General features: G+C 36.0%; 1 protein-coding gene across 1 annotated transcript in view; it reads left to right on the top strand.

Annotated features, from left to right (window-relative positions):
* Positions 1-23,590, top strand: part of LOC111140089 (POF1B, actin binding protein) — a 95,130-nt gene that overhangs the window by 33,443 nt on the left and 38,097 nt on the right. The gene's annotated exons all lie outside the window — the stretch shown is intronic.

The raw sequence follows: 23,590 nt of genomic DNA, 5'->3' as shown, positions 1-23,590 counted from the left end.
GTTTCACTTATTTGTGGAGCATAACAAATAGCATGGAGGACAAGGGGAGATGGAGAGGAGAAGGGAGTTGAGGGAAATTGGAAGGGGAGGTGAACCATGAGAGACTATGGACTCTGAAATACAAGCTGAGGGTTTTGAAGGGGCGGGGGGTAGGAGGTTGGGGGAACCAGGTGGTGGGTATTAGGGAGGGCACAGATTGCATGGAGCATTGGGTGTGGTGCAAAAACAATGAATACTGTTACGCTGAAAAATAAAAAAAAAACTTAAGCTAGAATAATAACAATAAGAATGGAGGGAGGGAGCAATCAGACAACAAAAAGAAATTAAAGGCATCCAAATCGACAAAGAAGCCAAACTCTCACTCTTTGCAGAAGATATGATACTTTATGTGGAAAACCCAGAAGACTCTGCTCCATAACTGCTAGAACTCATACAGGCATTCAGTAAAGAGTCAGGATATAAAATCAACACACTAAAATCGGTTGCATCCCTATACACCAACAGCAAGACAGAAGAAAGGGAAATTAAGAAGCCAATCCCATTTACAATTGCACCAAAAAACATAAGTTATGTAGGAATAAATGTAACCAAAGAGGGAAAGAATCTCTACTCAGAAAACTATCAAATACTCATAAAATAAATTAAGGAAGACACAAAGAAATGGAAAAACGCTATGTGCTCGTGTACTGGAAGAACAAATATGGTGAAAATGTCTGTGCTACCTAAAGCAATCTTCACATTTAATGCAATCCCTATCAAAATACCATCAATTTTTTTCAAAGAAATGGAACAAAGAATCCTAAAATTTATATGGAACCAGAAAAGAACCTAAATAGCCAGAGGAATGTTGAAAAAGAAAACCAAAGTTGGTGGCATCACAATTCCAGACTTCAAGCTCTATTACAAAGCTGTCATCATCAAGGAAGTATGGTATTGGCACAAAAACAGACACATAGATCAATGGAACAGAATAGAGAGCCCAGAAACAGACCCTCAACTCTATGGTCAACTAATCTTCGATAAAGCAGGAAAAAATATCCGGTGGAAAAAAGACAGTCTCTTCAATGAATGATGGTGGGAAAGCTGGACAGCTACATGCAATAGAATGAAACTGGACCACTTTCTTATACCACACATATAATATCATAGTTAACTAAAAATAAGTATTCTTAGTTACAAATGTAGTGATCCGAAGGGGCATGTGCACCTGAATGTTTATATCAGCAATATCCACAATAGCCAAACTATGGAAAGAACATGGATATCCATCAACAGATGAATGGATAAAGAGGATGTGATATATATATATATATATATATATATATATATGATGGAATACTACACAGCCATCAAAAAATGAAATCTTGCCTTTTGCAATGACGTGGATGGAACTAGAGGATATTATGCTAAGCCAAATAAGTCAACCAGAGAAAGACAATTATATAATCTCTCTGATATGAGGAATTTGAGAGGCAGTGTGGGGTAGGGGTAGGAAAAAAGGTTGTGAGAAGTTGTGCGGGGTAAGGAAGGAAAAAAGAAACAAGATGGGATCAGGAGGAAGACAAACCATAAGGGATTCTTAATCTCATGAAACATACTGAGGGTTGCTGGGGGGTGGGGGGAGGGATCAGGTGTCTGGGTTATGGACATTGGGGAGGGTATATGCTATGGTGAGTACTGTGAAATGTGTAAGCCTGATGATTCACAGACATGCACCCCTGGGGCAAATAATATATTATATGTTAATAAACTTCTTTTGAAATAATAAATAAATAAATAAGAATGGAGTGAGGGGGGCGCCTGGGTGGCTCAGTGGGTTAAGCCTCTGCCTTTGGCTCAGGTCATGATCTCAGGGTCCTGGGATCAAGTCCCGCATCAGGCTCTCTGCTCAACAGGGAGCCTGCTTCCCTCTCTCTGTCTCTCTGCCTGCCTCTCTGTCTACTTGTGATCTCTCTCTGTCAAATAAATAAATAAAATTCAAAAAAAAAAGAATGGAGTGAGGGACAATTATCAGAGATGGGAACAATGTCGCAGGATTAAGGATCTTGTCCAGGGACAATGGTGATGCTATGATATCCTTTCACTAACTTAGTACAACTAATATTATATTTGACCAGACTAGATATTGTCTATTTTCAAAATGGGAAGAGTTGAATAACTAATATATTAATTTATTTCATTATTTATGCTTCAGTTTGAGATTCTGATGTAGCTTTGTTAAATATTGGAGAGTTTTGTATAGATTAATTTTTTCTGGTTTTTCTGCTGAAAACAGGATAGTGCCCTGGGAAGTAGAGCTAGTAATTCCATTTATATGGATTGCATAGGATTTACTCCTGATCAGACTGAGGATGGGGTAATCTGTTTGTGCAGATCCCATACATAAAGAAGGGAAGAAAATGAGTTCTTGCAACTAGACTCCTTGATATTTGTTTTTTTAAGATTCTATTTATTTATTTGAGAGAGAGAGAGATTAAAAGAACAAGTGGGAGGAGTGGCAGAGGGAGAAGCAGACTCCCTGTGGGACAGGTAACCTAACACAGGACTTGATTCCATGATCCTGGGATCATGACCTGAACTCAAGGCAGACATTTAGCAGACTGAGCCACCCAGGCACCCCCTAGACTCCTTGGCATTTAAATGTCTCTTCCACATGGGTGGGAGAGTCTCTTTAAAGAGTTATAGAGCAGATATAAGTCAGACTCTCTTAAAACTAAGGATTGGCCATTTTTAGTTTGTTTTTAGAGTTAAATTGTAATTTGGAAGTAGCATAACGTGAAAACAAATAAACCTAACCAAGATATAAAAGATCTGTATTTTGAAAAATTTAGAACTGTTATAAAATAAACTGAAAATGACATAAAGAAAAGGAAAAAACATTCTATGTTCAATGATTGGAAGAACAAATATTGTTAAAGTGTCTACACTTTGCCCAAAACAATCTATACATTTAATGCATTCCCTATCAAAATACCAACAACATTTTTTCAGATAGCTAGAGCAACCAATCCTAAACTTTGTATATAACTACGAAAGACCCTGAATAGCCAAAGCAATCTTGAAAAAGAAAAGCAACACTGGAAGCATCACAGTTCCTGACTTCAATCTCTATTAAAACTGTAGTCATCAAGACAGTATGGTACTGGCACAAAAAAGAGACATAGATCAATGGAACAGAATAGAGAGTCCAGAAATGGATCCACAACTCTATGGCCAACTAATTTTTGACAAAGCAGGAAAGATATCCAGTGGAAGGAAGACAGTCTCTTCAACAAGTGGTGTTGGGAAAATTGGACAGCAACATGCAGAAGAATGAAACTGGACCACTTTCTTATACCATACACAAAAATAAATTCAAAATGGGTGAAAGGCCTAAATGTGAGACAGGAAACCATCAAAATCTAAGAGGAGAACATAGGCAGCAACCTCTTTGACATTGGGCAAAGCAACTTAGCAGACATCTCCTGAGGTAAGGAAAACAGAAGCAAAAATGAACTATTGGGATTTCGTCAAGATGAAAAGCTTCTGCATAATGAAGGGAACAATCAACAAACTAAAAGGCAAACTACAGGATGGAAGAAGGTATTTGCAAGGACATATCTGATAAAGGGTTAGTATCCAAAATCTATAAAGAACTTATCAAACTCAACACTGAAAAAACAAATAATCCTATTTTAAAAATGGGCACAAGACATGAACAGACGTTTTTCCAAAGAAGACATCCAGTTGATTAAGAGACACATGCTCAGCATCACTCATCATCAGGGAAATGTAAATAAAAATCACAATGAGATACCACCTCGCACCTGTCAGAACAGCTAAAATTAACAACACAGGAAACAACAGATGTTGCCAAGGTTGTGGAGGAAGGGGAACCCTCTTACACTGTTGGTGGGAATGCAAACTTGTGCAGCCACTCTGGAAAACAGTATGGGGGTTACTCAAAAAGTTAAAAATAGAGCTACCCTATGACCCAACAATTGCACTGCTAGGTATTTACCCAAAAGATACAAAAATACTGATTTGAAGGGGCACATGCCCCCTGATATTTATGGCAACATTATCAATAATAACCAAATTTTGGAAAGAGCCCAAGCATTCACTGATGGGTGGATAGGGGAGATGTGGTATAATCTCAAAAAAAAAAAAAAAAAAGAGATCTTGCCATTTGTGGTAACGTGGATAAAACTAGAGTGTATTATGCTAAGAAAGGTAAGTCAGTCACAGAAAGATAAATATGATATGATTTCACTCATATGTGGAATTTAAGAAACAAAACATGCACATAGGGTAAGGGGAAAAAAGAGAGAGGGGTGCAAACCATAAGAGACTCAACTATAGAGAACAAACTGAAGGTTGCTGGAGAGGAGGTGGGTTGGGGATGGGCTAAGTGGGTATTAGGGTAGACCACATGTTGTGGTGAGCACTGGGTGCTATATGTAAGTTCTATATATACTAAGTTATATACTAAGTCCTTCTCCTGAAATCAATACTACACTATATGTTAACTAACTAGAATTTAAATAAAAACTTAAATTTAATTACTTAATTAATTAATTAAAATAAAGGGAAAAAAACAGTGAACATTGTAGTTTTTAAAATTGAAGTGTAGTTGACATACAACATTATATTTCAGGTGTGTAACAATGAATCGATATTTATATATGTTGTGAAATGATAACTACAGTAAGTCTCATTAACATCTGTCACTTTCTACAGTTTCCTTAACTTCTTTCTAATGATAAGAATTTTTAAGATCTATTCTCTCAGCAACTTGCATACATATAATATTGCATTATTAACTGTAGTCACCATGCTGTATATTAAATCCCTGTGATGTATTTATTTTCTAATTGCAAGTCTGTTCCTTTTGACCCCTTCACCCATTTCACCTACCCCCACCCCTACGTCTCCACCATCTCTTCACTCTATTTATGAATTTGGTTTTTTGGGGTTTGTTGTTATTTTAGATTCCACATATGAATGGGATCTTAGGGCATTTGCCTTTCTCTGACTTACTTCAACTAGCATTTTGCCCTCAAGGTCCATCTATGCTGTCACAAGTGGAAAGATGTCATTCTATTTTTATGGCTGAATGATGTGTCATTGTGTGTACGTACCACATCTTCTTTGTCCTTTCATCCACCAGTGGACACTTAGCTTATTTCTGTGTCTTGGCTATTGTAAGCAATGCTGCAATAAACATGGGGGTGAACATGTAAAAAAATACATAAGGTGAGGGGTGCCAGGATGGCATAATCAGTTAAGCACCCAACTCTTGGATTTGGCTCAGGTCATAATCTCAGGGTTGTGGGATCAATCCTATGTTGGGCTCTAGGCTGAGCGTGGAGTCTGCTTGAGTTTCTCTGTCCCTCTCCCTCTACCCCTCCCTGCTGTACACATTCTCTCTCTCTCTCTCTCAAATAAGTAAATAACTGACATATTGACATAACTGAACCTCAATTTCCCCCTCTATTATATTAAAGACAATAAAATATGTAAAGTATTCAGCTTAGAGCCAAGTACATAGTAGATGCTCAAATAAATATTTGACTCTATGCCTTCTTTGTTTTCCACCTCCAGGCTCCAAATCCTTAAAAACATCAATAGAAGACATTGGTTCCCATTGTAATGATATTTTTATTTTTTAATTTTTTTTTACATTTTTAAGATGATTTTTGTTTGTTTCAAGTTTTTGTTTAAATTCTAGATAGTTAACGTATAGTGTAATATTAGTTTCAGGAGTAGAATTTAGTGATTCATCACTTACATATAACACCCAGTGCTCCTGTAATGATATTTTTAAATGAAACTAAATCACATTTAAAATTCTTTCCACTAAGAAAAGTCATTAAAATATTTCTAAAAATCAAGTAACCAAAAACGTGGCTTCAAAATATTTTTTATAAAACTAATTTATGTATATTTTCCATAAAACATCATCATTTTGACTTCAAACTCAAAACATCAGCAATTACATTTCTTTTTTTTCAATCACATTTCCTTCCCTGGGGACATTAAGAATAACACGTTGAGGTCATTTCCCTGACATTAAAAAGAAACAGATAATTTTACATATGTTACTAACAAGGAAAAGCTCAGCTGAACTCATTTTACAAGTTGCCATACAGGTGGTGTTTATAAGAAAAATTAAACTATGTATATTATATGTGCAATCCTTTTCCACTTGGCTTGAAGCTGCCAAGAAATCTTTTGGAGTCATGGGAAGATGCAAAAGGAATAGTCTTGTTCTCTTGAATAGTGCTATTGCCAATGAAAATACTCCAATTTTGATGCTTTTCTCTCATGATTTTAAAATTCAATTTTTGTCAACATCAAGACAGCACAGATCTTAGTGTCAGGTGCTTTTTCTGGCAAGTATACAGAAAACTTGCTACAGTGTTTATTTAAAATAAGTCATTCACTAACAATGAAATCTCTGGTCTGGTTCGCTCAATAAACTCAGCAGTTCGGCCTGTTTCCTCTCTCATTAAAAAGTGGTTAAAGTCTTTTTTTCATATTTCTTGCTTTCTTCATCCCCATTGTTGAAAATGAGGGGTTATTTTGTGCAAACCTCTATCTGATGCTTACCCCTTCCAAAAATTTAATCCGTATTTCTTTTGGGCCCGTCTTTTCCAAACTCCATTATCTGTCTGTGGCTATTTCCTGCACTGGCACCCTTTTAAACTCTGTTTTGTGGCCAACAAGAATTGTTATTTTCAAAAAACAGTTTTTATGCTTTTAAGTCAAAGTAATGCATGTATGTAGCTTAAAAATTCAAATAGTACTAAAAGGCATATTTTAGTAATTCTTTATCCCAACCCTTTTCTTGTATACCCATTCCTCAGAGACAACCATTTTCAATCCTTAGCGTTTTCTTTTGGTATTTACTTCCATACAGTTAAATAGTATGCAAATTCTTATGCTATTTCTTGATGTATCAGTGTTGTATGTTATCTGTTGATAATTCCAGGTATATAAAGTTTTAATTCTATTAATCCCTCATCCGTTTCTATCCCTTCCAACATCCCAATATAGTTAAGTCCCCATTTCTTAGCTAAAGCAGGATTCAGTGTTTATATTATTATTGTTATGGAAATATTATTCACTGCTGAACCAATTTGTGTACAATTTTGTTTCTTTTATTAATACAACTGTTTTTTTTTTTTTTGCTGGTGTTAATAATTCCCTAATTTTTTTTTCATTTTTTAAAAATATCTATTGCTAATTCTTTTCTCAATACAGTTTTATACACTCAGGTGGTTTGGATTTTTTTGATCAACCATCTCCTTTCTCTAAAACCCTGCAAACCATATATAGCATATTTTTTGGCTTGAATTGTCACTATTATTGACCTAGTTACTCTCCCCATATTTTTTTAATTATTTCTTAAATTTATTTTCAGCATAACAGTATTCATTGTTTTTGTACCACACCCAGTGCTCCATGCAATCTGTGCCCTCTCTAATACCCACCACCTGGTTCCCCCAACCTCCCATCCCCCCACCTCCCAGTTAGAATGGCCAAAATTAGCAAGACAGGAAACTCTCCCCATATTTTGACAGTTTCATTGGTAGGTTTACAATCTTCTCTCCACTTCCTGCTGACTCCTGCCTGGAATCATCTAAGAGAACTTCATCACTCATATCAGTGATATTCCTCACACTCTGACCTCATGGTTCTTTATCACCCTCAATTTCTTCATTTCCACTACATCTTCAGGCCTCACAGACTTTTGCTACTCCTTGAAACTCATCAGTTGAAACTATTTAATATCTGTTTCTCTTATCATCACTTTCTTACTTCATTTCTTCCTCATTCCTACTGAACCTCACCCTCATTAAGCTCTCCAGCCCTCATTTCCAAGCCAGGCTGGACTCCACTGTTATTCAATCTATCAATGCTTTTTCTATGAACCCTTAAAATCTGTGTTGTCTTCTCTAATTACTGTCATTATTTTGCTGATTCCTTACTTTGGGTAGCTACCATCCACTTTCTCTGCCCCTAGATTTTGACTTCTTTGTGACTTAGAGAAAGTCCACAAACAAAGCCAATTTAGTCTAAAACAGATTGTCTCTATCTTACTGGACTCCCTCTTTTGCTAGACATTCTTTTTAATCACTCTAATAGACTTGCTACCGCGGTCGTCAATACCTAATCCCTATCTTTCCAACCCAACTCATATTCTGGGTTCCACTGCTCTTCTCTCTTTGCAGGTAATTTTAACTTCTACTGAGAATGGCCAGTGGAACTCAAATTTTATTGTGCACCGTAATCAGCTGGAGGGCTTGTTTAAGTAGAGATTGCTGGGACTGGATAATTTGCATTTCCAAGTTCTCTGATTATCCTAATACTATTGGTCCAAAAATCACAATTTGAATTCACTGTGAAAACTCCTTCAATGCCCCAGTTCACTGATTTTTTTCTGTATTTTCAGCAAACTTCTAATTCTTTTTATTTTCAAGAATTAAGAATTAATCATGTCTTTAAAGTGACTCCCTTAGTAACTCTACCATTCTATTGACTTATGTTTTCATTCCCTTCAACATGCAAAATTCCTGAAGGAGGAAAGCATGCTCACTATGGCCATTTTCTCAGTACCGACACATTCCTTAACACTTTGAAAAGCAGATTCTAGTTTCAACCTACTCCTAAAAATGTTTTTATTGACCTCCAAGTTGCAAATTTTATTTCCTTTTTTTTGTTCTTATCTTATTCCAGCCCTATAGCATGTGATGTCATTGATCCATCCTATTCTTGATTATTTTTTCTTCCCATTATACTGTACTGCTGCTTCTAAGGCTTGTTCTCAGGCTCCTCTTGTTTCATCAGGTGATCTTCCACAAGGACCCATCCATGGTTTCCTTCTCCTTTCTCTACCCCCTCTCCCTTGACTATATGATATAAAATCTTGACTTCTGCAACATTCTTATGCACACCTACACGTGATTATCTTTATATGAACAACTTCCAAAACTTTCTTCCTCAGCTCTAATTCATCATTTTAAGGGACTAGTTGACATTTCTACTTGGCTGTTCCACAGTCACCTCCAACGGACTCCATAATTTTTTCATTCTATGTCCCCTATTTATATTAATATTTCCAGTGTCCTAATCACAAAGCTTAGAATTCAGTGTTATTTTTACTTTCCTTCTCCTTTGCCACTCTAAACCTAATCAGTTGACATAGTATGAAGATTCTTCCTATGTATAACCTCCTTCATATGGCTGAAAGTTAAGTTTCCTTCTTATAACTTCCTTAGTATTTGGTCTGTGACTCTCTTTCTAGCCCTTAGTAATGTATTAAAGTTATTTAGTTACATATCTTACCTCTTCTAAAAGAAGAAGTTCCTCCAATGGCTTACCTTACATAAAGATGTGGTTCCATTTCTTGAATAAATTATATACTAAAAATGACAGGATATAGAAATGACAGAGAAATGGAAAGGACAAAAAGTACCAGCAAAGATGTTACCAAGAAGTTATGTACTAAAAAATACACATTCATTTAAAATTAATTTCTTTGGTATATATCCCACTTCATTACAAAAAAATTTTATGTAGCTTAAGAGAACAAATAAGAGGTAATAGAATAGAAAAAGATATCATGGACAATGTAAATATAATGAAGAAAAACAACCAGAAGAAAAAGAGAGTACACAGACATGGAGGCCACAGACTTCCATGTCATTGGTAAAAATGGGCTAAAAACATCACTCTGAGCTTCCTCAAAACCACAGGGGGGAAAAAAAGGTTGGGGGGAACCTGATTAGTGACAAAGTTTCTATTGTCCATGAGAAAAAGCTTCATGAATTCTTGATAGTCACTTGTATTAGGGGAAAACATTAAATATTTTATTTTCTAGTCAGAAAGAATAATGTAAGCTTTCACAAAATATTATAAATTCAATCACTGTATTTATTATAAAATGACAATCTAAACCACCTACTTTTTTTCACTTGATTGGGAGTGAAAAAATCATCTTATTTTATAACATTTAATGTCAAAATGTACACACACACACACCAAAAAGGAGTAAGGACAATCTTCATTAAGTTTCACTAAAGTCCATGTTCAGTGTGCTTTGTTAAAGCACCTCTTTCAGCTACTGCTTTTCCATCTATCATACTTAATATTCAGCCCCAACTTCATCCTTTATTGCAAACAACTTTCTTACTATTTACCTTGCAACAAATGTTTACTTAGTATCTACTATATTCAGGTACTACCCTATATGGTGGAATTAAGGAAAGATATAAAGACAGTGTTTCTACTCTCAGGCAGCTGAGAGTTTTGTAGAAAATTTACAAGGGTCTTCTACTCCTACTATTCAAATAGCCAATTGTCCATTTGCCTTAGGTTAAATAAAACCATTAATTTGTATGATGGTTTGACAATTTGCCAAAAAATGTGATATCTCTAGTAATTTGATAAAATAGGTCCTAAATTATCTACATTTTACAGTTGGAGTTAAGGTAAAAAATATACTTAACCTCCAACTAGGAAGTGGAAGCCCCACTTCTGGCTCCAATTTCCATTCTTTCAACATTTTACTGCCTATGTTTACTCACACAGAAATTTAAATTAAGCTTTTATGTCAAGTACAAAACTGTTGTTATGAGTAAAGTCTTATTTTAGAATTGTGATTGTTGTATAATACATTCAATTCACTGTCAACATTTATTGAAAACTTTCTACATATTAGGTACTCTATAATGCAACTTTTCTTTATTAAAGTATCTATGGAGATTAAAATAGAAGTGAGGATTTTCAGAACCTAAAATTCTGACACTTTTTATCCTGCTAGGATTTCTTCTTGTGGTAAAACATAGGACAAGACCAATGAATTTTTTTACCTTATTAGCCAAATGATGTAGCTAAAATGCATTTAATTTCACCAGGATTAACTATGTCTTCAGTCTGACAGCTATTAAATGTCCCAAATCAAAGCAAAATTAATGAATCAGTAACATTATTTATCTATAAATGTCACTATATCATTATGAGCTTTGCAAGATAATGATCTATATATTGCAAACTTTTATTAATATTGACATTTTCCATTATCATGTAGCAAAAAGTTACTATTCAGTAAGGTCTAAACACAGCAGATCTTGTTACTTAAGATGTTCATGACCTTTTGAAGGGTTAGATATTTATGTATAATCACTTTTATATAACATGACACTTAAAGTACTTTATAATCTGCTAAGCAACCCTTCTAAGTAAATGAAAAATGTACACACTTAAGCCAGTTACACTTTGGAAATAAACATAATTAAGCCAATGCTCTGTACTACTGAAATATGTTTTATGCCTTGATCACAAACTATCCCTAGTTCTGAGCAGCATTCTCACAAATGTGTGTCATTAAGCTTAAGGGGCACCAGGCAAGAAAATATAGATGGCTCAGCTGAAATCCACTATATGTCTACTATCTGCAGGAGCTCTATAATCACTACAATGAACTTTATAAATATGGTTAAAAGTATCATTTTTGAATATCAAAATTTATATAATGTAGATGCTAGCAAGAAATTTCCACTCCTGGAATATCATAGACTACAAATAATAAGCAAAACCCCAAAATGGAACCAGGACAAAAACTCCCAAGGCAGGAGTAAGGTAAGGCCCATGGTTTCCCTTTATAAGGTACTTACTTTCTACAGATTTTCTGAAAAATGAATGCTAATCTGCCTCTGGTTTCATTCCTAACTATTGTTGCCTGGCCTTGGGTTTGTGGCAGAAATTCTAATCAAAGGATTGTTTGTTTGTTTTTTTAACCTGAAATCAGACATAAGAAGTTGGACTGCCCACCATTATTACAGTCAAATAATAATCTGATTGAAGGTAATTGATTGATGCTTGCTACAGAGTCTTTAAAGATTTTTGTAATTTTTTGGAGAAATATCACATCTTTTGTTACCTGGGAACAACTATTCTTCGGCAAAGCTTGTATTCCTGCCTTGTTTATATCTTAAAACCTAAAGCTATTATCTAAGATTAACATTTAAGATCATTTTCATTCATCAGGCAGATGAGTAGTTATGGGTATACCTATATCTCAAGTATCCTATCAATTCAATATTTATCACAGAGAAAACCTCCAACCATAAGAACTACTATTATTCTGATCCCCAAATCCTTGTTTTCTTGGGAGGCTCCTTATCTTGGCCTTTCAAAGCAAAGAGAACATGGATTTGAACCAACTCTAAAAGATATGACACAACATACATTAAAACAGTTCAAATAATGCTAAGGAGCTTCAAGGACCTGTGATTTAGTAATAGAAAATATTTCTAACTAGCACATCACAGTCCAGGGTTAGGAAATTTCAACTTATTGTTAAGCACAGTTCTGTAAAATCTTAACACTATATGAGAATCTCACTTCTATCTGTCCTATCCCTCCAAACTTTTTAATCCAACTGGGTTTTGGTTTTTACTGAGTATTACTCAAATGTTAATGTAAATCGTAGACTGTACAAAACTGACAAGAAATATACACACAAAGGAGTGATATTTTGTTTCCTGATTTTCCATCCTGACATTTTTTTTTTGCCAAAAGAACCTCTTTTTCTCCTTCTTTTGATGGTATATATACCTTATTTTTTAAAATGTTATTTTTTCAGTGTTCCAAGATTCATTATTTGTGCACCACACCTAGTGCTCCATGCAATATGTGCCCTCCTTAATACACATCACCAGGCTCTTCCATCCCCCCCCCTTCCAAACCCCTCAGTTTGTTTCTTAGAGTTCTCAGTCTCTCATGGTTCATCTCCCCCTCCAATTTCCAATTCACTTTCCTTCTAATGTGCTCCATGTTATTCCTTATGCTCAACAAGTAAGTGAAACCATATGATAATTGAATCTCTCTGCTTGACTTATTTCACTCAGTATAATCTCCTCCAGTCCCATCCATGTTGATACAAAAGTAGGGTATTCATTCTTTCTGATGGAGGCCTACTATTTCACTGTATATATGGACCATATATTCTTTATCCATTCGTCTGTTGAAGGGCATCTTGGCTCTTTCCACAGTTTGGTGATTGTGGCCATTGCTGCTATGAACATTGGGGTACACATGGCCCTTCTTTTCACTGCATCTGTATCTTTGGAGTAAATTCCCAGTAGTGCAATTGCAGGATCATAGGGTAGCTCTATTTTTAATAAAAGAACCTCTTCTACAATTCTAATGCTCTTACCTTTTCTTTTCTCAGACTGATTAAAATTTATTACCTGAGGGGGCACCTGGGTGGCTCAGTGGGTTAAGCCTCTGCCTTCGGCTCAGTGGGTTAAGCCTCTGCCTTCAGCTCAGGTCATGATCTCAGGGTCCTGGGATCGAGTCCCGCATCGGGCTGTCTGCTTGGCGGGGAGCCTGCTTCCCCTCTCTCTCTGCCTGTCTCTCTGCCTACTTGTGATCTCTCTCTGTCTCTCTGTCAAATAAATAAAAATCTTTAAAAAAAAATTTATTACCTGAAATTCAGACATATTTTGAAAAGTTTCACACTAATAAAATCAAACTCCTACTGTTTCAAGTCCTAGCCTAAATAAACTCCAAAATAATGCAGTTAGGAAGAGTATAATTCTAAAGTAGTTGTAAAGAAATATAAGAGTTCATCTGGGGAGACAATATTATGTAGTGGTTATAAGAAAGTTTCACTTCATCTAATATTTATGTAGAGCTCATAGCACAATATCTGGCACATAGTAAGGACTAAATATATATTAGTTATTATCATTTCTCAAAATAAATCTGGAGGTGTCTTTGGGTCTAAAATGAGTTTCTTGCAGACAGCATATTGATGGGTCTTATTTATTTTGTCTTATCTATTCTGATACCCTGTGTCTTTTGATTGGGGGCATTTAGCCCATTTGCATTCAGGGTAACTATTGAAAGCTATGAACTTAGTGCCATTGTGTTGCCAGTAAGGTGACTGCTACTGTATATTGTCTCAGTTCCTTCTGGTCTACATTATTTGGGGGATCTCTTTGCTTAGAGGACCCCTTTCAGTATTTCTTGTAGGGCTGGCTTGGTGAGAACAGATTCTTTTAGTTTCTGTTTGTCCTAGAAGATTTTTCTCATTCCTTCTATTTTCAATGACAGCCTAGCTGGATAAAGTGTTCTTGGCTGCATATTTTTTCTCATTTAGTACCGTGAATATATCAAGCCAGTCCTTTCTGGCCTACCAGGTCTCTGTGGAGAGGTCTGCTGCCAATCTAATATTTCTACCATTGTATGTTACAGACCTCTTGTCCCGAGATGCTTTCAGGATTTTCTCTTTGTCACTGAGACTTGTAAGTTTTACTATTAGATGACAGGGTGTAGACCTATTTTTTATTGACTTTGAGGGGGATTCTCTGTGCCTCCTGGGTTTTGATGCTTGTTCCCTTTGCCAAATTAGGGAAATTCTCTGCTATAATTTCCTGAAATATACCTTCTGCCCCTCTCTCTCTTTCTTCTTCTTCTGGGATTGCAATTATTCTGATACTGTTTTGCTTTATGGTATCACTTATCTCTCGAATTCACCCCTCATGATCCAGTAATTGTTAATCTCTCTTTTTCTCAGTTTCTTTATTCTCCATCATTCGGTCTTCTATATCAATAATTCTCTCTTCTGCTTCATTTATCCTACCAGTTAGAGCCTCTATTTTTTATTGCTCTTCATTAATAGCCTTTTTAAATTTTGACTTGATGAGATATTATTCTCCAGAAAGAGATTCTCTAGAGTCTTCTATGCTTTTTTCAAGCCCTGCTAGTATCTTTATAATTGTTATTCTGAACTCTAGTTCTGACATCTTACTAATGTCCATGTTGATTAGATCCTTGGCACTCTAGAGAACAATAGATGAAAGGGAGAACAAAATGCTAAAAAAGTGTAACAATAACCCCAGAGAAATACACACTAAACACATCAGAAGAGACCCAAAACTGAGGGGAAAAGAAAAAAAATAATATGATCAGGCTGGTGAATAGAACAGAGCCATACACTAGATGATGGGTGTATTTTGGTCTGTTATAAGAATCTGCATCCTAAAATTTTAAAGAAAGAAGAACATATATATACAAAAATAAGGGTAAATACAATGAAGGGATGGAATATGACTGTAAAAATAAAAAATTAAGAATATTTTAAAAAAGAAATTGATAAGATAAGAAGTTGGTTGAAAAAAGAAAGAAGAAAAATTTTTAAAATGAGGATGTAATCAGTCGGGTGAATAGAACAGTGTCATACACTAGATTTCAGTCTATTTTGGTCTTTTAGAAGAAAGTGCATACCAAAATTTTAGATAAAGAATATATATATATATATATATACACATACATATTATATACATACATATATGTATGTATATATATACACACGCATATATATGTGTGTGTGTGTGTGTGTCTGTGTAGAAAAAATAAGGTTAAATACAATGAAGGGATAGAATATGACTGTAAAAATGAAAATAAAAAAATTTAAAAATTCATAAGTTGGTTTAAAAGGAAAGAAGAAAAATTTTAAAAAAGAATAAGAATAAGGATAAAAGTAAAGAAAATTTTAAAAATTAAAGTTGAAAGACAAATAATCATAGTAAAAAAGCCATGAATTCCATCAGCTGTATTCTCCTAGTACTGGAATTTTGCAGTTTTCATTGATTGGTAAACTTGATCTTGGCTGGATGTTCTTGATGATTTTCTGGGTGAGGGGCCTGTTGCATTGATTCTCAAAGGTCTTTGGTCCAAGGAGAATTGCACCACCCTTGCCAGGGGTCAGGCAAAGTAATCTGCTCTGGTTTGCTTTCTGTAGCTTTTTTTTTTTTCCGGTTTTTTATTCACTTGTTTTGTCAGAGAGAGACAGAGACAGAGAGAGCACAAGCAGGGGGAGAGGCAAAGAGAGAGGGAGAACCAGGGGCCCCTCTGAGCTGAGAACCTAATGTGGGGCTCAATCCCAGGACCTGGAGATCATAATTTGAGCCAAAGGCAGTTGCTTTTTTTTGTTTTAAATTTTTATTTCTTTTCAGTGTAACAGTATTCATTGTTTTTGCACCACACCCAGTGCTCCATGCAATCTGTGCCCTCCCTAATACCCACCACCTGGTTCCCCCAACCTCAACCCCCCACCCCTTCAAAACCCTCAGATTGCTTTTCAGAGCCCTTAGTCTCTCATGGTTCACCTCCCCTTCCAATTTCCCTGAACTCCTTTCTTCTCTCCATCTCCCCTTGTCCTCCATGTTATTTGTTATGCTCCACAAATAAGTGAAACCATATGATAATTGACTTTCTCTGCTTGACTTATTTCACTCAGCAAAATCTCTTCCAGTCCCGTCCATGTTGCTACAAAAGTTGGATATTCATCCTTTCTGATGGAGGCATAATACTCCATAGTGTATATGAACCACATCTTCCTTATCCATTCGTCCATTGAAGGGCATCTTGGTTCTTTCCACAGTTTGGCGACCGTGGCCATTGCTGCTATAAACATTGGGGTACAGATGGCCCTTCTTTTCCCTACATCTGTATCTTTGGGGTAAATACCCAGTAGTGCAATGGCAGGTTCATAGGGAAGCTCTATTTTTAATTTCTTGAGGAATCTCCACACTGTTCTCCAAAGTGGCTGTACCAACTTGCATTCCCACCAACAGTGGAAGAGGGTTCCCCTTTCTCCACATCTGCTCCAACACATGTTGTTTCCTGTCTTGCTAATTTGGCCATTCTAACTGGTGTAAGGTGGTATCTCAATGTGGTTTTAATTTGAATCTCCCTGATGGAGTGATGAACATTTTTTCATGTGTTTGATGATGAACATTTTTTCATGTGTTTGATACCCATTTGCATGTCTTCATTGGAGAAGTGTCTGTTCATATCTTCTGCCCATTTTTTAATATGATGGTCTGTTTTGTGTGTGTTGAGTTTGAGGAGTTCTTTATAGATCCTGGATATCAACCTTTTGTCTGTACTGTCATTTGCAAATATCTTCTCCCATTCCGTGGGTTGCCTCTTTGTTTTCTTGACTGTTTCCTTTGCTGTGCAGAAGCTTTTGATCTTGATGAAGTCCCAAAAGTTCATCTTCGCTTTTGTTTCCTTTTCCTTTGGAGACATATCTTGAAAGAAGTTGCTGTGGCTGATATCGAAGAGGTTACTGCCTATGTTCTCCTTTAGGATTCTGATGAATTCCTGTCTCACGTTGAGGTCTTTTATCCATTTTGAGTTTATCTTTGTGTACGGTGTAAGAGAATGGTCGAGTTTCATTCTTCTACATATAGCTGTCCAGTTTTCCCAGTACCATTTATTGAAGAGACTTTTTTCCACTGTATATTTTTCCCCGAAGACAGTTGCTTAATGATCTGAGCTACCCAGGCACCCCTCTCTGTATCTTTTGTTCCCTGAAGGCTTTCCACATAACTTTAGAGGAAGAAAATGAAAATGGTGACCTCCCAATCTCTGGCCCCAGCACGGAAATCTCAGAGCCCCACTCCTCAGTGAGCCCTCATAGAAAAGTAGTCAATCACTCCTGTCTCCCTGGTTTCTGCCTGTACTCTGTGCTCACCCAGCCTGTGAACAAGCATTTCTATTTCTGGCACATGGGCCTGTTTGGAGTCTCCAAATCTAGAAGATTCCTGCAGTGTGCCCCCAAGCTGCTCCTCTCAGGAGAGGAAGAGGAGTCTCCCCAGATCTGATGCTTGTTGGACCCCTGCTTGCGAGGCAGTCACCCAATAGTGTGGATCCTGATTTATGGCTACTCCTTGGCTCACTCTTCACAGCCAACTTCCAAGCTCTGACACCTGGGAGAACCTGCCACACACAGGGAACCCTAGTCTTTCTGTGACCCCAAGTGATCTGAGACCACACTGTCTTAGCTAAGCTTCCACCCCCTACTTAGCTACCAGAGTGACATTCCTCAGTGGAGCAGACTTATTAAAGTCCTGATTTTGCGCCCTACTGCTCTATCACTTGATAGTAGCTGGCTGAGGGAGGTTCCCTCCCCCATGCCCTATCTTCCCATATATCACCTCAGGTTTACTTCTCAACAGAAAGTGGTCATTTTTCTGTTCATAGAGTTGCTGCTATTCTTTTCTTCAATCTCTTGTTGAGTTTGTAGGTGTTCAGAATGGTTTGATAGCTATCTAGCTGAATTCCCGGGACAAGAAAAAATTTAGATCTCCTACTCCTCCACCATCTTGAACCACCCCTAAGAAAGAAATATTTTAAGACAGTTTGAAATCATGAAATAACTTTGTGAAATGAATCATATTGAAAGGAAAAAAAAATTTCAAAGCATTATATTTCACAGGGGATTATAAGAAGCTAAGAGTAAAATATGCAAAATACTAATATCAAGTATCAAATTAGTTGTTTAGAGATTCTAATGGGAGCTTAGCTCTTGAATATTATTGGCTAATGAAATGCCCTCTTCTACTTGGGAAAGTTATAGCTTTGGAAGGGACACACAGAGAGACAGGGAGAGGTTATCTATCTGTCCACTTACAGCAATGAACTAACCTGAAGTTTGTAGAATGACACTGATATGACAGCTAGATTTTCCTTATATCCAGTTAACCTTGAATTTTAAAGTCATATTGGAAAACGTGTTTTTAAGCCACTCCCAGTTTGGTAAACATATATAGATGCTTCATGTTTCATATGGGAGAAATGTATGTGTAAAACTTGAAATAAAAAAATATTTTTTATTATTTTGAATAAAGAGTTGCCTAATTTGATCTTCATTTCCTGAGAGGGGTCTACCACTAAAGAGCTGACTGCCAAGTTCTAGAAATCTGGGTAAAACTCAAATGTCAGTCTGTAACTCAGCAAGTAATCCAGTTTAGTTGCTGCAATCAGACTTAACCTACCCTTAGGAAGAGAATGTAAGGCATCACCATGACATTGTGGAGAAAGTGCTACCTATGTTCTTTTTGTCTTTAACCATTCTTGGTCAGCTTCTTTGAGAAACCTCTAAAAAAAAAATCTTTCCAGAATCAGCTAGCATTTGGGATCACTTCTAACCAGGTAGGTAGATGACTTCTTTCAATTCAACGAGTATTTACTGAGCAACTAACTAAAAGGGTGTTCAAGCAGTATTGTGCTAGATACTATGGGATATATCAAAAAGTATGACTCAGAGTGATGGCAGCTCAGCAATGGCTGCCCCGCAGGCACACAAACAGCTGTTGGGAAGCTGGCGGGCCAGGGCACAGGGCCTTCACTGTCTGTGCTCCAGTTTCTGACTGGGCTCCTGGTCCTTAGAGCTTTTATATTTAAAGTATTCAGAAAAGAATGGTAGTGAATGCTGGCAAGCTGAGATTAAGTCTTAACGTAGAAGCTTACATTTTAAAGGAAGATTACAAAAGCCAATGAAAGCTAAGATTGCTACAGTTTCTAGAAGAAAGGGATATCACTTCACAGATAAGAGAAGATATATAACAGAGGAGAAATCAGCAGTTTGGCAGAGGAAATAAGGACAGAATGGAAAGAATCCGCACACTCAGAAAATAAAGAACTTGGAAAAACTCTTATTTGGCAGGTTTAAGAGGTATGGGAGAGGGGCACCAACAGCCCAAAGAAAATGAACCTTATTTCAGTGCTCTGGCAGGGCAGGCAGCAGAAAAAAGAAAGGCAGAAATAAGGTATAAAAAGTCGCTGAAATGACAGAAAAATAAAAGAACTAATGGGGGGAAATGTGGCATATAACAACTGGAAAGGAAGCACTGTTTATGGGAAAAGAAATCTGCCAAAATTACAAGTCTACCACCACCACCACCTCTAACTCTTTTTGATAACATTGATTTAAAGAGAACTTTTAATGTGAAAACCAGTAGTTCCACCTATTATCATCTTTGAACTTTTGTGAATAGAGAGACAGACACAAAGCAGGTGATTGACTTACTCTTGTTCACAATCCTCATTTTATTTCTCTGTTCATTGAAGTGAGTTATATCTATACATGTTCTTTGTGAAATGTTTGGAACTATACACATAAGCATAAACTATAGAAAAAAACTACAATTCCATCACCAAAAAATAATGTGACTAATCCATTAATGAAGTCATTGTAGCCTTTATATATAAATATATACACACACTTATCAAGACATAATTTTATAGACAATTAATATTTCATCATAGATGTAACCATTGTTCTTTTATTTTTGCCTCTGGAAGTAATACAAGCATAATAATCTATTACATTTTTATCTACAACTCTGAGATATGTGTAGTGTAGACTCCTAGAAGAGAAATTACTGTTCCAAACTATATAACATTGATACAGATACTTGATATGAATCATTAAATTGCTTTTTAAAAAGTATTGGCAACATAAGAGAATGGCCATCTTACCATATCCTTATCTATTTCCGTATATGGATTATTACAGTTTAGAAATTATTGCCAGTCTCAAGAGTGATAAATGATAATCCTTGTTATTGAACTTGCTATTTCTTTGTAACTGGATTTTAATTTTTTTCACATTGGATATATTTGGCTACTAGGAAAACAAACTTTCTCAATATAGCTTTCCTGTGGAGTTTAGAATGTAGCAAATACACATTATGGTTAACTGCTTAATGGAAGTTGCTATTAAGTAAAGATCTAAGATGAGTATTCTCATCATATAATTAACTTCTAAGAAATAAGAATAAATATTGATTTGTTTAAAATTGTAAATTATCATTACAACTTCAGTATTATTATAACATAGAAACAAAAATTCAGTCTGTGATCAACTTGCTTTTGTGGTTACCAAAATGTAGTTACATTTTGCAGTACTAAATAGATGTTCTCTCTCAAGTTAGATTGATGAAGAAAAACATATTTTTACCTAGCTGTAGTATATGGTACCACTGATGGTCTTATAGTGTTATTGAACTTTTCTCTTTGATAGTAACTAAAAGACCTCTCTCCTCTTCAGTTTCTGGATTGAAGATTGAATCAGTAATTATAATTTATAAAAACGGTCCCACAAACTAAAACATTCTGATATTTTCTTTATTTTCAACTTAATACCATCACTTAAGAAAAATTTGTCATAGGACATCTGGGTGGCTCAGTTGGTTAGGCATCTACCTTCAGCTTGGGTCATGATCCCAGGGATTGGGATCAAGTCCTGTATTGGGCTCCTTGTTCAGCAAGAAGCCTGCTTCTCCCTCTGACTGCTGCTTTCCCTACTTGTGCTCTCTCTCGCTCTCTGACAAATAAATAAAAAAATTAAAAAGAGAGAGAAAGAAAGGAAGGAAGGAAGAAAGAAAAAAGAAAAGAAAAGAAATATCTTTCTATGTCTGGTTTTCCAGATAACAAAATTACCTCTGAATTTTCATCTGCATCTAAGCTTATGTCACATGAACAATAATTTAGCATTTTTTCTGCATTAGAACGATAGCATCTCCACAGCAGGTATCATGTGAACAATATTTGCACCTCTGGCATACATAATTGGTGATTTCTTTAGCAGCTTTCTGCAAATAAACTATTTTCATGTGATCAGTCAGCCTTTTTAACATGTATGAGTGCTATCATGTTTTTCTTGAATATCCTGATAACATAGTTCTTTTTTTTTTAATATTTTATCTATTTATGTGACAGAGATCACAAGTAGGCAGAGAGGCAGGCAGAGAGAGAGAGAGGAGGAAGCAGGCTCCCTGCAGAGCAGAGAGCCCGATGTGGGGCTTGATCCCAGGACCCTGGGATCATGACCTGAGCCAAAGGCAGAGGCTTTAACCCACTGAGCCACCCAGGTGCCCCTGATAACATAGTTCTAAAATCTCTTATATGTCATAATATTTGTCCTTGGTAAAGGATGGTCAGCCAGCATCCTATATCCTCACTTAGAGCCAGTTATTCTATGAATTATGTTTAGCTACATTTACTTTCTATGCACACAACTAATAGAACATGCTTGCAATTTCTGACTTACTCTTGTCCTTCATTGTGTGTGTGTGTGTTTGTGTGTTTTCTTTTTTTTTTTAAGATTTTATTTATTTGACAGAGAGAGATCACAAGTAAGCAGAGAGGCAGGCAGAGAGAGAGTGGGGAAGCAGGCTCCCTTACCGAGCAGAGCGCCTGATGCAGGGCTCGATCCAAGGACCCTGAGATCATGACCTGGGCCAAAGGCAGAGGCTTAACCCACTGAGCCACCCAGGTGCCCCGTGTGTGTGTTTTCTGTCAACAGTTGCACAGCATTTGTTAGAAATGGAATTTTTTTTGTCCTAGAAGTGTTTTTCCAATCAGGTACACTCTATTATTTGCTGTGAGACCCAGCAAAGTACACAAGTAAAGCAAAAACAGTTAAATTCATTGGTTTACTCTGCTGTTATAATTTAAAAGATTTTTATCCAAATGTCTGGTGTATAAGATTCAGAGGTACCATATTTAATAATAGCACTTACTGATTTGTGCCCTGCAGATTGTTATTTTTGGAAAAGTTTTTTAGATACATGTTTTCTAAAAAGAATTTTTGCTTAGGATTCACAATTTTTGCAAATTTTATATACGTTTTGAGTTCAACTTCTAAAATGTAATCTACCAATTATTTCAACCAGATTTTTGTGTCAATTTTTATTGTCATTAACACAAATCTATAAAGGATTGTCTTCCTAAAGAATTCTTGTAAAATCTTGTTTTGAAGTTTGAGCAGTCACTCTAACCCTTTATTTTCTTCATATCCTCTATATACCGTATTATGTTTGGGCTGAATATATTTATTGTGAATGTTGCATATTTTGAAGTTTTTCCTTCCCTTAAAATTTTGGTTTAGTAAAATTGACATTCTGCTATCAATTCACCCTCAAATGATGTGACAAATTTCCAAACAACTTTTTTCTTAAAAACGTCATGGCCTAAATGGAATGAAATATTGTTCCTGGAAGTTATTTCATTTAATGTTATGCATTTTAATTCCTAAAATAAATGCTTTGGAGCCCAAAAAAGTATTACTCATTATTTTTTTAAGATATTATTGATTTATTTATTTTATTTTAGAGAGAGAGTGTTAAAAGGGCAGAGGGTGAGGGAGAGAATCTTAAGCAATACTCTGCACTGAGCATGGAGCCCAATGAGGAGGCTCCATCTCACAATCTTGAGATCATGACCTGAGCCAAAACCAAGAGTCAGATGCTTAACTGACTGTGCCACTCACATGCCCCAATTTATCTTTATTTTAAAAATGACTTATCATATCACAGACATGGTTATGAAAACTCATCTTTGTTTACTTTGCAATTTTTTCAATTCTTCCATTTGCCTCAGCATGCATGATTTTTTAGGGTCTGCTTCAGAGGAAAGGTTGAAAATGAAGCAATAGTGGTCAAATTTGAAGTCCATTTGTCATATATATACTTAGGTATAAATGCATTTATAGGACAACTTTGGTCCCACATGCAATATCAAAGGTAGTATGGAATACAATCTAAGTTATTAACCTGCAAGTAGTGTTTTGGAGATGGAAAACAAGGTGATCGTCATTTTTTAAAAGATTGGTACCAAATTACATGAAGCCAATAGAATAGGTCTTATTTAGGACACTGTTCATAGTAATTTGTGTTTAGGATTTCAAATGTCTTTGAAGTCTATTATTTATCTACAATTGGCCCTTAGCTACTCTTTCCCA

Source organism: Enhydra lutris, unplaced genomic scaffold (genome assembly GCF_002288905.1).
Source record: "Enhydra lutris kenyoni isolate GAN:26980312 unplaced genomic scaffold, ASM228890v2 scaffoldscaffold161, whole genome shotgun sequence".
Lineage (NCBI taxonomy): Eukaryota > Metazoa > Chordata > Mammalia > Carnivora > Mustelidae > Enhydra > Enhydra lutris.
The sequence above is the reverse complement of the archived record's forward strand: the minus strand, read 5'-3'. Positions and strand labels throughout refer to the sequence as shown.